The following is a 16,490-nucleotide window of genomic DNA, read 5'->3' as shown; positions in this document are numbered from 1 at the left end:
ATAGGGTCTGTTTAAACTAAGCATTGTGAATTACATCCCGCCCCTTTTGCCTTACAGATGTAAGTAGGATCTGTTGGAAATGGGACTTCTGGATCTGGGTCCCAGTACTATTTTGGACGAGACGCAGAGTCTTTACAACTCTGTGAAAATCCAGGCCTGTCACCCCCTATTCTAGATTCCCCAGGCAGGAGAATCACAGGATTTTGACCCGGCGACAGAGAAGGAATGGCAATATATTTCCAAGTCAGGGTGGTGTATGGCTTGGAGGTGAACTTGCAGGTGGTGGTGTTCCCATGCATCTACTGCCCTTGTCCTCCTATATGGTAGCAGTCATGGTTTTGGAAGGTGCTATTTGAGGAATCTTGCATGGTGAGCCCCTGTAGTGCATCTTATAGACGGTACATACTGCTCCCACTGTGTGTCAGTGGTGGAGGTGTGGTGGCCTAGACAAATAGGGAACCCACATAGTACTCAAAGGGTTAATGGAGAAATTGAATTAAATGCTTCGGCCTAAGGGAAAAATACTGTAACCTTGAACAATACCATCTTGTCTGACTACTGTAGGATGAACACTGAGACATCCCATGTGTCTCTATCTCGGGCCGAATGTAATCAAAGTTTTGATAACCAAGTGTGTAGACACTGCGCCTGTTGTGTAGAAATGGAAATTAACTAAAACATGGATTGGTCAGTTAACGTATGCAAATAAGTGGATTGAGATGTGCAAAATTTACTGATTGGTTGTAAAATGCTTTTAAGCAAGTGTTTGTGTATTCTGCTTTGAGACCGTACAATAGCTCTCGTTGTATTGCTCTCCCTTATGCACAAGTAATAAATGGGGTTTCTATGTATTAATGATGCCTCGGTGTGATTAATCTCCAACAGAGGGAGTGAATGTTTGTGGTGTGCCACCAATCACACGGGCTGCTTTGTTCTGGATGCTTCTCAGAGTAATGAAAGAGACAGTGTCGGGGATAAATATGATTCATCTTTATATGATTCCAGGAGGCAAATATATTACTTTTGCCATAAACAGGGCACGTGAAAGCTGGCTGCTAGAGGTTGAATGCTAAGCCATTAGCTTTTGTCGGTGTGTCTACTGTTTCTCCAGGAAATAATGTAACAGTCAATGAAGTTTGTAACAAACCAAAATCATGTAATGTGTTTACAGTGGTTGTAAATTGGAACATAAAAGACTGAGAGTTTTATATTTAAGGGTGAAGTAACTCCATTTTTGCCTGACAAAGGAGCCAAAAAAGAAAGTCATTCTCTGTTTGATGAACTCTGTCTCTCCAGAGATTTCACTAAATAAAAGTATATTGATACAGGACATTGATGGAAATTGTTCACCTGTTCCCTTGTGTAGAATGAATTTGAATTGTGCTTTAGTCAATGGGTCTCTTTTTGTTGGAGTGGTGTCAAATTTGCCTATTAATTCTGTTGATTTTATTCTAGGAAGTGACCTAATAGGAAATAAAGTGCTATCGTCTTCAGAGACTGTAAGCAAATCCACTGAAATTCACAATGGACTAGAGAAATGTGGGACTATTGTAATCCTGCTGTAGTAAGTTCTGCTTTGACCAAAGTTGTATTCAAAGAATCAAATGGTCAAACTTCTGAGGCTAAAGAACCCTTGAGACCTCAAACTGACAATAAGGGGCTAACTGCACCTGCAAACGAATTGGATCTGACTCAGTGGAAATTGCCTGCAGATTCTAAGCCACAGCTGTCAGAACAGGATTCGGCAGCAAAATCCAGGCTAATGGACAACCAAAGACAATGGACAACATTTTGCTTTGTAGCAAAAGGGCTTGTTTGTAGCTAATGTTGATGCGGTGGTATTATAGGACTTCATTAAAGTTTTGGAGCAGAAAATGAAACTCAAAAATGAAGAAGCTGTGTCTCTTGCTCAGAAAGAATTGGACAAAGTTTGTACTGAATGGGAAGATGAAAACCAGAAAGAGTGCAGAAAACTATGAGAGACAATTAAAAAAGAATATCAAGAATTTTTATCAGAACATAAACATAATCTTAACAAAATTCTTATAGCAGCGAAGGGGACCATAATTCTCCATTTAAACAGGAGAAATCTGACCCGGATGGTTGCCTGGCTGAAATGTAAATTCAGACATGAAAAACCTGCAGTCATGAAAGAAAAATGAGAACAAATGTTAGTTAAAACTTGGGCCAAGTAGTTCACAGACGAAAGGAAATACTGAATCCAGAAAGTAAAAAGCATTATAACAGAGAATTTCTTCTGAGTTTACAATTTACATCTGCTGGTAATCAAAAGCCAGAGGGGTTATCAGAAGTCAGCAATATTCTTCTGAACAAAGTTTCACAGGCCGCCATCTTTTACCCAGGACAGCGGAACAAAAGGGACATTAATCATCATGAGAAACAAACTTGTTTTTTATTCATTCACAGGATGTGGGCTTCGATGGCTAGGTCAACATTTGTTGCCCATCCCTAGTTGCCCTTGAGAAAGTGTTGGTGAGCTGCCTTCTTGAACTGCTGCAGTCCATGTAGTGTAGGTACACCCACAGTATTGTTAGGAAGGGAGATACAGGATTTTGACCCAGCGCCAGTGAAGGAACGGCGATACATTTCCAAGTCAGGATGGTGAGTGACTTGGAGGGGAACTTCCAGATGATGGTGTTCCCATCTATCTGCTGCCCTTGTCCTTCTAGATGATAATGGTTGTGGGTTTGGAAATTGCTGTCGAAGGAGCCTCAGTGAATCCCCATAGTGCATCTTGTATACGCTGCTGCTACAGTGCATTACTGGTGGAGGGAGTGAATGTTTGTGGATGTGGTGCCAATCAAGCGGGCTGCTTTGTCCTGGAGGGTGTCAAGCTTCTTGAGCGCTGTGGGAGCTGCACTCATGTAGACAATGGGGAGTATTCTATCACACTCCTGACTTGTGCCTTGTAGATGGTGGACAGGCTTTGAGGAGTAAGGAGGCTAGCTGCTCACTGCATGATTCCTTGCCTCCGACCTGCTCCTGTAGCCACAGCATTTATATGGCTAGTCCAGTTTAGTTTGTGGTCAATGGCAACCCCCAGGATGTTGATTTGGGGAATTCAATGATGGTAATGCCATTGAACATCAAGGGGCAATGGTTAGATTCTCTCTTGTTGGAGATGGTCATTGCCTGACACTTGTGTGGCATGAATGTTACTTGCCACTTGTCAGCCCAAACCTGGATATTGTCCAGATCTTGCTGCATTTGGACATGTGTTACTTCAGTATCTGAGGAGTCGTGAATGGTGCTCAACATTCTGCAGTCAGAAGCGAACATCCCCACTCTGACCTTATAATGGAAGGAAAGTCATTGATGAAGCAGTTGAAGATGGTTGGGCTGAGGGCACAACCCTGAGGAACTCCTGCAGTGACGTCCTGGAGCTGAGATGACTGACCTCCAACAATCACAACTATCTTCTTTGTGCTAGGTGTGACTTCAAACAGCAGAGAGTTTTCCCCCTGATTCCCATTGACTCCAGTTTTGCTCAGGCTCCTTGATGCCACACTCGGTCAAATGCGGTCTTGATGTCAAGGGCAGTCACTGTCATCTCGCCTTGGGAGTTCAGCTCTTTTGTCCATGTTTGAACCAAGGCTCTAATGATGTTAGGAGTTAAGTGCCCTGGAGGAACCCAAACTGGGTGTCAGTGAGCAGATTATTGCTAAGCAAGTGACGCTTGACAGCACTGTTGATGACCCCTTCCATTACTGATGATCGAGAGTAGACAGATGGGGTGGTAACTGGCTGGGTTGAATTTGTCCTGCTTTTTGTGTACAGGGCATACCTGGGTAATTTTCCACATAGCCGGGTACATGCCAGTGTTGTAGCTATACTGGTACAGCTTGCCTAGGGGCGCGGCAAGTTCTGGAGCACAAGTTTGAAGTACTATTGGCAGAATATTATCAGGGCCCATAGCCTTTGCAGTATCCAGTGCCTTCAGCCATTTCTTTATATCACATGGATTGAACCAATTTGGCTGGGGACTGGCATCTGTGATGCTGGAGACCTCCAGAGACGGAGGCCGAGATGGATCATCCACTCGGCACCTCTGGCTAAAGACTGTAGCAACTGCTTCAGCCTCATCTTTTGCACGGATGTGCTGGGCTTCTCCATCATTGAGGATAAGGATATTTGTGGAGCCTCCTCCTCCAGTGAGCTGTTTAATTGTCCACCACCATTCACGACTGGATGTGGCAGGACTGCAGAGCTTATATCTGATCCGTTGGTTGTGGGATTGCTTAACTCTGCCCATCACTTGCTGCTTATGCTGTTCGGCACGCGAGAAGTCTTGTGTTATAGCTTCACCAGATTGACACCTCATTTTTAGGTATGCCTGGTGCTGCTCCTGGCATGCTTTCCTGCAGTCTTCATTGAACCAGGGTTGATCCCCTGGCTTCATGGTAATGGTAGAGTGGGGGATCAGCCAGGTTACAGATTGTGTTCGAGTACAATTCTGCTGCTGCCGATGGCGCTGTGGGCCATGGATGGCCAGTCTTGAGTTGCTAGGTCTGTTCACAATCTATCCTATTTAGCATGATGGTGGAGGGTATCCTCAATGTGAAGGTGCACATGTCTCCACAATGACTGTGCGGTAGTCATTCCTACTGATATTGTCATGGACAGGTGCATCCGCGGCAGGTAGGTTGGTGAGGATAAGGTCAAGTATGCTCTTCCCTCTAGTTGGTTCCCTCACCACATGCCGCAGACCCAGTCTAGCAGTTATGTCCTTTAGGACTTGGCCAGCTCGGTCAATAGTGGTGCTACCGAGCCACTCTTGGTGATGGACATTGAAGTCCCCCACCCAGAGTACATTCTGTGCCCTTGCCATCTTCAGTGCTTCCTCCAAGTGGTGTTCAACATGGAAGTGCACTAATTCATCAGCTGAGGGAGGGGGTATGTGGTAATTAGCAGGACATTTCCTAGCCCATGTTTGACTAGACAAGACTGCTTGGGATCCGGAGTCGATGTTGAGAGCTCCCAGGGCAATTCCCTCCCGACTGTATACCACTGTGCCAGTACCTCTGCTGCGTCTGTCCTGCCGGTGGGACAGGACATACCCAGGGATGGTGATGGTGGTGTCTGGGACATTATCTGTAAGGTATGATTCCATGAGGATGACTATGTCAGGCTGATGCTTGACTAGGCTGTGAGACAGCTCTCCCAATTTTGGCACAAGCCCCCAGATCTTAGTAAGGAGGGCTTTGCAGGGTTGACAGGGCTGAGATTGCCGTTGTCACTTCCAGTGCCTAGGTCGATGCCGGGTGGTCCATCCGGTTTCATTCCATTTTTGTGACTTTGTAGCAATTTGTTACAACTTGCTAGGAGGGCCATTTCAGAGGGCATTTAAGAGTCAACCACAGACCAGACCAGGTAAGGACAGCAGATTTCCTCAGATGGGTTTTTACGACAATTGACAATGGTTGAATGGTCATCACGGTCATGCACCAACAGAGCATGGCTTCTTGATTCAGGTGTGTCTGAACCAGACAAACAAGCCACAAAAATTTGCCTAGCAACTGGAAATAAAGGTCCACACGGGCTCAGCATGTCAGGATTAACAGTAGAAGAGCTAAAGGATCCCCAAAAGATATGGGATGCATTGGAAGACCAGTTCAGAATCAGATTAAACTTCTATTTTCATTGATTAGAGTTTACATCATTTCAACAGCCTACAGAATTCATAGATCACTTCATCAGCAGATACAAGAAAAGTCTACGTACTCTGATTGTTCAAACACAGAACTAACCGACAGAATTGTTGAGTTGAAGATTGCATTCCAGCAGGATCTGCGAGACAAACCCAAAACATATAGCATTGAAGAGCTACCCAAGGATGGACATAAGTACGTAGCAATCCTCGCAGGGCGACAGTGCTTACAAGTCCTAAGTACCACCTCAACTGTTGACATACTTACTAGAACATCCAAACCTAGCAAGAAATGTGGGAAACATGGCCTTCTGCATGGGCCAAGAAAATGCCCAGCTTTCAACCAATTCTGTAGGGCATGTGACAGAAAGGGCTATTGGCAGTGGCAGTGCACTAGAGCAAAGGCCAATGCAGTTACTAAGAGCCGAGCACTGATCCAGATGGGTACCTTCAAGCAATAAGAATGACTGTCCAGTATCCCTTCAGGAACATATACATGAGGTGATTAACAAACCAGAAAATGACAATGATTTGCATGACAAGGCGAAGAGCAGTGAACACGTTTCGCACAATCTTATGGAAAACATAGACACCATCACATTGTCCAAAATGTTTGCTAAGATTCAAATTATCTGTCCTAGGTAAGTTGTAACTATTCATTATTGGCCAAGATTGACACAGGGGAAAGTACCAATCTACTACCCCTGCGAATTCTAAAAGACATGTATCCATAGACATAGAAGGTCATGACGAAATCTATTGCTGTGAAACTTTCAGCATAATACGGTTCACTAATTCCATCAGCTGGATCCATAGTCTGAGAGTGCAAGTACAATCAATCCTCCTGGGTGCCATAGATGTTCGACATTGTGGAGGCTAATGGCTTGACGATCACAGGTCTACCAGCATGCCATGACCTTACACTAGTGAAAATCCATAGAATCAGTCAGACCTCATGCAGCAAATCAACCTCAGAAACTATTCCTATCACCTCAATATATGACCTAACATCAGAAAATCCAGAATGTTTTGACAAAATTGTCAGTTTCAAGGGAGCTGTAACATTACACTTTCATGAGAATTCAAGTCTGTCAATTGATCCACCATGTAAATGCAGCATCCATGTATGAGAAAACTGAAGGTCGAACTAGACCAAGTGGTGAAAAATGGAATTGTTAGCAGAGTACATGAGCACACAGTTTGGTGCAGCTCAATTACATGCACCATAAAGAAGGACAGATCATTGAGAGCACACCTTGATCCACAACATTTAAACACAGCTTTGAAATGTTGTCCTTACAAAATACCCACATTAGAAGAGTTAAATCCAAGATTAGCAGGTGCAAAATTTTTCTTGAAGCTTGATGCTGAGCATGGCTACTTTACAATACATGTCACAGAGAAGTCCCAAGAGCTTACTACATTTCACACCCCATTCAGAAGATACTGTTTTCAACTGCTTCCTTTTGGGCTATCTGTTAGCCAGGACCTCTTGCAAGCTCAGATGACCATATTACATGCACTGTGCCAGGATACATCTGTATCACTGGTGACGTTGCTGTTGTGGGAAGAACAAAGCAAGAACATGACCACAATCTGCACTTTGATGCAAGCAGCACGTAATGAAGAATTTGTGTTCGACAGTCTGAAATGTGCCACCAACAAGTAGCAGATCAATTTCTTCAGTTCTATTTATTCCAGTGCTGGCATATGTCCCAATCCAAGTAAAATAGACGATATTAAGGCCATGCCAACTCCTCAAGGTAAGGACAATCTTTGAAGAAGTCTAGGTCTCTTTAATTTCTTGTCTCCGTACATTCCCAATTTCACTGAAAAATCTTCATCTCTAAGGAAACTGATAAGAAAGGATTTGCCTTTCCTGTGGCATGAAGGCCACCAATACCTCATCAAAGCACTGAACAAGTCTTTATCAGAAACATCGACATTGTAATTTTACAATCCTAAGAAGACAACAATGCTGCAAACAGATGCCTCACAGAAATGTCTGGAAGCATGCATACTATAAAAAGGCAAATTCCAACTACTCCAACATTGAGTGGGAAACGTTAGCTTTAGTGTTTGGAATCACACATTTTCATACCTATCTATTTGGCAAAAGATTTGTGGTAGAGACCAACCACATGTCACTGGAGATGATTTGGTGAAAACCATCGACCAGTCTACTGCCAAGATTGCAATCAACCTTGATATAGATTCAAGGTTATAACTGTGAGATTAGGTAAAAGCCAGGTAACTTGATGGTCACACTGATTACCATCAGCAGATTGCCTAACCCAGCAAAAACAGTAGATATCAACTTGGATCTACAAGTTGAATTCAATTACATCAAACTTGAAGATATTCCTGGAAATTGATCTGGTGCATTTTATGCAACACAAATGGCAGCAGCAACAAGAAGAAGAAATGGCGAAAGATTCCACACTGTAGAAACTATGGAAAACTATCATTGAAGGATGGCCTGATTCAATTCAACATGTCCACGAATATGTGAGACCATTTTGGCCTTACCTGGATGAGCTCGGCATCGTCCAGGGAGTCACTTTTAAAGGCAGGCAGGTCATCAAACCAGAATCTTTGCGACCTGATATTCCTCAACAACTTCATCACTCACACGTGGCCATAGATCAAATGAGAAGACTTGCAAGAGAGACAGCCTATTGGCCAAGTATGAACAATGACATTGAAGTCATCATCAAGAAGTGCGAAGCAGGTCAAGAGCATCATACCAAGTCAGCACAAAGCACCATTGATTCAGCATGAAGTTCCGACCCATCCTTGGTCCAAAATCGCATCCAACATCTTTCATGTCCATAGCACTGACTTCATTGTCATCATCGACTACTTTACCAAGTACCCCATTATTCAACAATTGCTAATATCTCAAGCACAATTGTTGCACACACGCTAAGTGCTGTTTTCAGTTTAATTGTTGTGCCTAGGAAGATCATTATGGATTATGGTCTGCAATTTATTGGTAAATAATTTCAAGGTATGTGGGACAAGTGGAGTATCAATCAGATTACTTTTCCTCATTACGCTATATCTGATGGTTTAGCTGAATGAATGATTCACATGGTGAAATCCTTCAATCTCAAATGTAGACAGACCAAGCAAGATTATATTGTAATGTCACAACTGAAAGCAACACTTTTAACTGCAACTATTCTATGACGGGCAGAGCTCATGTTTGGTAGACCACTGCATTCATTTTATCTACTCTTACCCAGTTGACTCTCTCAGACACTAGAGAACAACTTTTAAAACTACAAGAGAAGATTACCGATGTGCACAATAAAATTGCAGGTACAGAATTACCAAGTTTAGAGTTGGGACAACAAGTTTGCATCCAGGTCCCACAGAAGGTATGTGGCAACCAGCCAAGGTGACAAGGATTTTTTCAGAGTCAAGATCCTATGAAGTCATTACACACAAAGGCATAACAGTGAAGCATAACCAAAGACAAATCAGATCCATTGCAGATTCTCAACCACCGTACAGTCCTATTGCATCAAGAACAAGATCTCAAATGCAACCAGGAATAACATCCAAGAGTGACAATCCCACAGATCACTGTGAGCAATTGAGGAAACTTCCAGACAAGGTTATCAGTACAAGATCTGAGCATACCAGCAGATTATATATACACTTTAGAGAGTCATAGTTTCCTCAGTTCGATATACTTATGTAATGGTAACTAAACATCAACAAGTATTGTAAATAGTTATATTTCTTTGAAAGGGGTAAATATCTTTACAAAGAAAGTGGGCTGTTGTAATATGCCTTTAAAGGATAGCAGCAAGCCATCAGTGGAAGGGAAGTGTGTCATATAATCCTGTCTCAGTTTCACTTTTGGCTGTGGGCAGAACACAGCACATCTCTGATGTCTGCAAGCTTTCTATTCACGTACATATGTTCTCCTGTGCCTAGTTTAAATAAATGAGCCCACATGTTTATGCAACCCTTTATGAATGATTGGTGCTTTTATACCATTTAAGTAAATCTACTCCTGTTACACTGAAGGACATTAGTGAACCAGATGAGCCTTTACAACAATCACATCATGGTTGCCATTATTAAGACCAGTTTTCAGTTCCAGATTTTATTAATTGAATTTAAGCTCCACCTGTTACCATGGTGGGATTTGAACCCATGAGCCCAGAGCATTAGCCTGGACCTCTGGATTATTAATCTAGTAACATGACCACTATGCCACCATCTCCCCTTACCTTGGCAAACCTTGGTGAATTTGACCCTAACTTTAAGCAGATCTCCTCCTGTTACAATTGCCCCTGATTGTTTTGGGGTGTTGGGCCATAAAGAATAAAACTGGTTATAGTTGGTATCCTAACTGTAGAGGTCAGTAACCACAAGCATCTGTTTTGGTCTTTCTCCAGTCCTGTTGAAAGTACATGAAATAATCCCCAGCAGTCCATGTGCCAGACCAAAGAATTATAATAAACTAAAACTTTTTTTTAACAGGTGAAAAGTGGATACATTCATTAATCCTTAGTCTGATTCCATGACATATCTTAACTGAAGCAAGCTGTTTAAGGAATTGGTTATGGCTGCAAAATTTATATTGTAATTAAATAATCTGAGAAAATACTTTAATTGGATGTATCGGGATGCTTTGATCGTGACAGATTGATGACTCAAATCAACTGAATCAAGTCAACTGCTGTTATTCTAATCCTTACATCTGAGCAGAAATGTTTCTTTTTTAAAGAAATGTGGTCTTTGCTCTTAATTTAGCATCATTGCCAAACATAGCCTTTAGTGTATCATCAAATACTGTGTACTTATGCAGTGACTCTTTCATCACACCAATTTTCAGGCTTATAATTTCCAGTTAATTTAACTGTGTTGAAGTCAACCAGCTGCTTCCAAATAAGGTGGGGCCTTTACTCGAAAAACATGCAATGACAAGGCAATAGTCTGATCTGCATATATCATAGACACATCAATATTTCCAAAAGCAGGCATCATCTGTCCTGTATGCAACTTTAAAATAACTTTTCAATTCATTCCATGCTGTGCTCTGCTCCAGTTTTACAACATTTTAGGTGCAGGATTCCTGGTTTTACTTCCAAATTTTAAAAATGACAAAACCTTCCAGTAAATTAGCACCAACCAATTCACCTACAATTATGTGCACACAAGTGGGCCTTGTTAACAGAAAAAATACACTTTTGCATTGAGTGATAAATATTTTCTCATTTTAAATTGAAACTAACCACACTTACAAATGCCCAGATAATAGGAGAGCAAAGAACTGCAGATGCTGGAAATCTGAAATATAAAGAGAAAGTGCTGGAAATACTCAGCAGGTCAGGCAGCATCTGTGGAGAGAGAAACAGAATCAGCACTTCACGTCCTTGGTATGCACTAATTCTGACAAAAGGTTACTGACATCTGTTTCTCTCAGCACAGATGCCACCAGATATGCTGAGCAATTCCAATATTTTCCATTTTTATTGGAGTAAAAAAACCCTTTTTGCCAGCCCTCCAAAATGCAATCAGACTTTTTGTGAGCCTCTCAGAGAGAGAGACAGAGACAGACTCGGCCCCAAGTCTTGGTCACCAGGGAAGGGGAGGAGCTCACCACGGCCGAGCTAAGGAGTTGAGTTTCACTAACACCAATCTTGCATTTGATTTTAGTGGTGCACGCTCCGAGCTAGCCTCAGCAGAATTCATGGGAAAGTGGGGGTTGGAAGCGGGTTGCCTTTCAGCCTGGGTTTTCCTCCCCCCCCTGCCTGATGTGTGGATAGGTCTTTGGGGAGGGAAAGGGGAGTGGAAGGGTGTGTGTGTGTGTGTGTGTGTGTGTGTATGTCCAGGTCACTCCCAGTCTCAGGATTCTCTCTATCCCCCTCTTACTCACCCACCCATTCTCTCACACCCTCACACTCACTCACTCTCTCACTCACTCACACATTCATTCACTCTCAAAATCACACATGTTCACACTCACTCAGTCACTCTCTCCCACATGCTCACTCTCACAATCACACTCATTCCCTCCCTCTTACTATTACACCCACTCTCTCACACTTATACTTTCATATACTCACACAGGGGAAGCCAGGCCAGAGCCAGACTAGTGTCGAGGTACTAAGGAGGGGCTTGGAACTACAGACACCATCGACTGAGTGAGGACGTGGAGGAGTGGTCAGGAAGGGCCAGGGCAGGACCAGAGACAACAATGACCTGAGGGAGAGAGGAGAGGTTTGGAGGAGAAAGGCCCAGGGCCACACACCATTGTTGAGGGACCAAGGAGAGATTGGGAAGGGCAATAGGCCCCAATCACTTGAAAGAGGACTTGGTGGAAAAGTCGGGAGCCAAGGGCCCCGTGGGTGTAAACTAAACATAAAGGCACTAGGTGCTTTACCTTACCTTGTGCTCCAGCAGCCTCTAGCCAGGTCTGAATGAGAATGAAGAAAGCAACACTCGACAACACCCAAACACAACAGTCCATGAGGTAAGCAAGGAGGGACTGGGGAATCAGGTGCGTCCTACTCTGTCAATGATTTCTGTTGTTAAGATCGACAGTCATCATTGGCTGAGTAGACTGGGTGACCACTTTGCAGAACACCTTCGGTCTGTCCGCAAGCATGACCCAGACCTCTCTGTCGTTTACCATTTCAACACACCACCCTACTCTCATGCCCACATGTCCTGTCCTTGGCCTGCTGCAATGTTCCAGTGAAGCTCAACGCAAACTAGAGGAACAGCACCTCATCTTCCGACTAGGCACTTTACAGCCTTCTGGACTTAATATTGAGTTCAACAATTTCAGATCATGAACTCTCTCCTCCATCCCCCCGACTTTCCGACCCCTCTTTTCCCAATAATTTATCATTTTTTTACAAATATATTTTTCTTTTCCCACCTATTTTTAAATTTATTTCGATCTATTGTTTTATCTCAACCTTTTAGCCCATTTCGATCCCTTCCCCCCACCCCACCCCCCCACTTGGGCCATCTGCCACTAGCTTGTCCTGCTTGTTACCCTTAATTTCCCCATTAGCACATCTTTTAGGTAATATCACCACCGTCAACACCCCATTGTCCTTTTGTCTATGGCATCTTTGGCAGTTTCTTCTTGGCCCCTCCAACTATCACTGGCCCCCGATCGAGCTCTCCTGTCCTACCCCCCTCTACCAGCTTATATTTCATCTCATTTCTATATTTTTTAGTTTTGATGAAAGGTCATATGGACTCGAAACGCCAACTGTATCCCTCTCCGCAGATGCTGTTAGACCTGAGTTTTTCCAGGTATTTTTGTTTTTGTTGTGGCCTGTAAATCGGGATGGTTTATGCGCCAGATTGGCTGTTTTGGACACCGATCGTTCCAATTGACAGGCTACTCGGCCAATGAGCCCAGGCCCCCCTAGAGCATGGGCTCCAGCTTTTAGCACCTTGCCCTTTCCCAGGCCCTGGTCCAAACATCTCCTCAAATGGCTTGATGTCAGTTTTGTCTAGTGCTTATGTCAAATGCTTTAGATGTTCTATTACATTAAAGGTGCAAGTTGTTAATAGTTGATACACAAAGCACATCTCTGTCCCTGCTTGTGCTGCCATTCTCATTATAAATGTCTATTAAGGAATATACACTTAATTGTATTTAATCTATTTAGAACTTCAATTTAACTGCTCTGCACCACCTTCCCATTTTCAAATATAGCTCAAAATTTTCAAATATAACCAAATTCACATTTTAAAAGCACTATTCTCACCTTGTACCCCAAACTTAGCTATTGCCCAGAGTAATGTATTTTCAATGGGCCATAACTTTCTCAGAGTGGCAAACAACATCAGATTGCCACTCCATGCCCAATTACCCATGCAAATTTCTTCCCTGCCTGTCTTGCCCAATCTTCTGACTCAGGCCGTGCAAGTTCTGGGGGGGTGGAGATGGCATAGTGGTATTGTTGCTGGACTAGTAATCCAGAGACCTAGGGTAACGCTCTGGGGACCCAGGTTTGAATCCCACCACTATAGACAGCAGAATTTGAATTCAACAAAGATCAGGAATTAAAAGTCTAATGATGACTATGAAACCATTGTCAATTGTTCTAAAAACCTATCTGGTTCACTAATGTCTTTTAGGGAAGGAGAGCTGCTGTCCTTACCTGGTGTGGCCTACATGTGACTCCGGACCCCAGCAAGGTGGTTGACTCTTAAAAAATGCCCTCTGAACAAGGGCAATTAAGATGGGCAGTAAATGCTAGCCTAGCCAGTGCTGCCCACATCCCATGATCGAATAAAAAAAAGGCAGTGCAGCTGTCTCCAAAGCTCAGCATCGCAGCCCAACAGAGTCGGATTGAAGAAGGGCATGTCCCCTTTTTATGGCACTACCTGCCATAAACCAGGTAACTTTAAAGGTCTGATTGAAATTGACAGGCCATGGAGAAGGTAAGTGCCTAAGGTAAACAGATAGGATTTGGGGGATGGGGGTTGGGAAGGGGCCAGATATCGACAGGGATCGGGTGGGGTTGGACATCAGCTGGGGGTGGGGTGAGGTGGTGGTGCCGGGGGTCGGACATCAGTGGGGTGGTGTTGGCGTCATGGTGTCAGACCTGGGAGGGTGATTGTTAGAGGTCAGGTCAGGGGTGGGGAAGGGGGCTGGGTACTGCTGAGAGGGGTCGTGTCAGATGGGGGTGGGGTCAGGCCTGCAGGGATTGGAGAGTCGGGGGGGGCGGGGTGGGTTGGAACTTCTGGGATGGAGGGGATGAAGTTAGGTTGGGTCAGGGGGAATCCCTTGGGGGGCCTGGGCGGTGGGGAATACCGTGTCTTGAGGGTGGGTAGTCAGAGGGTGGGGGAATACTGCTGGGGGTTAGGGGTGTCGGGGGAGTCCCATAGAGGGGGGACCGGTCTGTATTTTTACAATAGTTACCCAGAATTTGGAGGAGGTTTTAATTCTTCTAACATTTTCTGAGTAACTATTTGTATAACACAGCTGGGACCATCTGAAGTTTGTGATTTAAATCACATTTTTGGATGGTTCCAGAGCAGGGCAATTACCCAGAAGAAGTTTGAACCCAAAAGCTTAGTCAAAGAAGTAGGTTTTGGCAATATCTTACAGGGAGAAAGAGGTAGAGCGGCAGAGAGGTTTAGAAAGGAAATTCCAGAGTCTACTGCCTTGGTAGATACCAATGGTGGAGCAAATAAACTTGGGAATGTTCAAGAGGACAGAATTGGAGGAATGCAGATATCTCAGAGGGTTGTAGGGCTGGAGGAGATTAAAGAGGTGGAGAGAGGGGAGGCTATGGATGGGTTTGAAAACAAGAATGAGAATTTTAAAATCACCAACTTCTGATGCTGATCTGTCTGCTGCCAGGAACAATCGCGCATGCATGCTGAGCTCACACCGTGTCCACCAGCGCATGCACGATTGCTCACATCAGTGCCAGTTTTATGCCTGTGCAAAATGACATCACTTAATGCCTGCAGTTCAGGAAGCATTCATGTCTGCCACTGGCTTGCTTCCACCACCCCTTGCTTGCTCCCACTGCATGAATCTTCTTTTCCAAATGCAAGTAACACTTTTTTATTTTGCCACACAACAGCTTTCTCTGGGTTTCAGTTAGTTTGACTAAAACAATTTCCTTGAGCACATTCCTCATTGCATTACAAGTACCTCAAGTTGTTGGGAAAACCAAAAGGGTTTCAAACTCCACTAACCATTAACTTCTCCAACTTTAATAACTTGAAATAAGGTGCTTTGTTGTATACAGCTCAATCATGTAGATTTGAGTCAACTCTTCCACGAGGGATTATTTCCTGACCAACTAAAATTTGTACCTTTGTTTTGAAATAAGTTTTAAATATATGTGCTAATACATTAACATGCAATGCAAGAAGACTTTGGGCTTCCCAATATTTGATTGGAGGAAATTTCTATTCAGCTAGTACTGGATATTGAACGAGCAGTAGGCAACCAGAGAACATGAAGGAGCTGAGAGGGGTGGTGGTGACAAAGCCGGGTGTTATAACTTCAGATAAATAATACTTTAAAACAGGTCTTATCCATCCTTAAGAGTATTTACATCTACTCCATAAATTTGTGACTCCCACACTGCACGTTAAAGCCTTAACAGCAAAAATGGGGTTGTTTAACTCAGAGTTCAAACGGCCCTGATGAATTTTCCTTCCTGTGTGAATCACACCCCGTCCAGCAAAAATGGGATTTGCAGGAAATGGGGGCCAGAGAGAGAAAGCATAGGCCCTGGTGCTTTTCCTGTTTCTGGGCCTCTTTTCCCTTCCTTTAACCGTATCCCCCTCACATCCTTGGGGTGCCCAGAATGGAGAAATAGTCACAGTGGAGTCAAACAGTTTCACACAGGTTTGACAAAACTTCTTTGTACTCTATACCTCTATTTATAAACCCATAGAAAGCTCAGATTTCATTATGATACACTTTACAGGATTTTTGCATCTGGGTCTTGCCCATTTTTTCAAGTTTTTAGAGTCACCCTGACTCAATGAGAAAACTTCCCTTGGTGTATATGAAAGGCCTACATGGGCACTTTGTTCCATGGCCATATTTTCATCCTGATGCTGACCGGAGGGTAGAATTTTTCATCTTAAGGTAATTAAACTAAATCCTTTACAAATCCAGTAAATCCTCAGAATTAGCTTTCAAGATTATAGCAACGGGTCAATATTGATTTTGCTAATCCATTTGTTGATCAGAATTTTCTTATGAGTTAATGGCACAGCAATCATCAGTTCAACCTGTAAAACCCTTGGTCCTTGACACCATTGAAGTTTTCTCATGTCCCTGCAAGCAGCCTATTGCCAC

Source organism: Carcharodon carcharias, chromosome 4 (assembly GCF_017639515.1).
Source record: "Carcharodon carcharias isolate sCarCar2 chromosome 4, sCarCar2.pri, whole genome shotgun sequence".
Taxonomy (NCBI): domain Eukaryota; kingdom Metazoa; phylum Chordata; class Chondrichthyes; order Lamniformes; family Lamnidae; genus Carcharodon; species Carcharodon carcharias.
The sequence above is the reverse complement of the archived record's forward strand: the minus strand, read 5'-3'. Positions refer to the sequence as shown.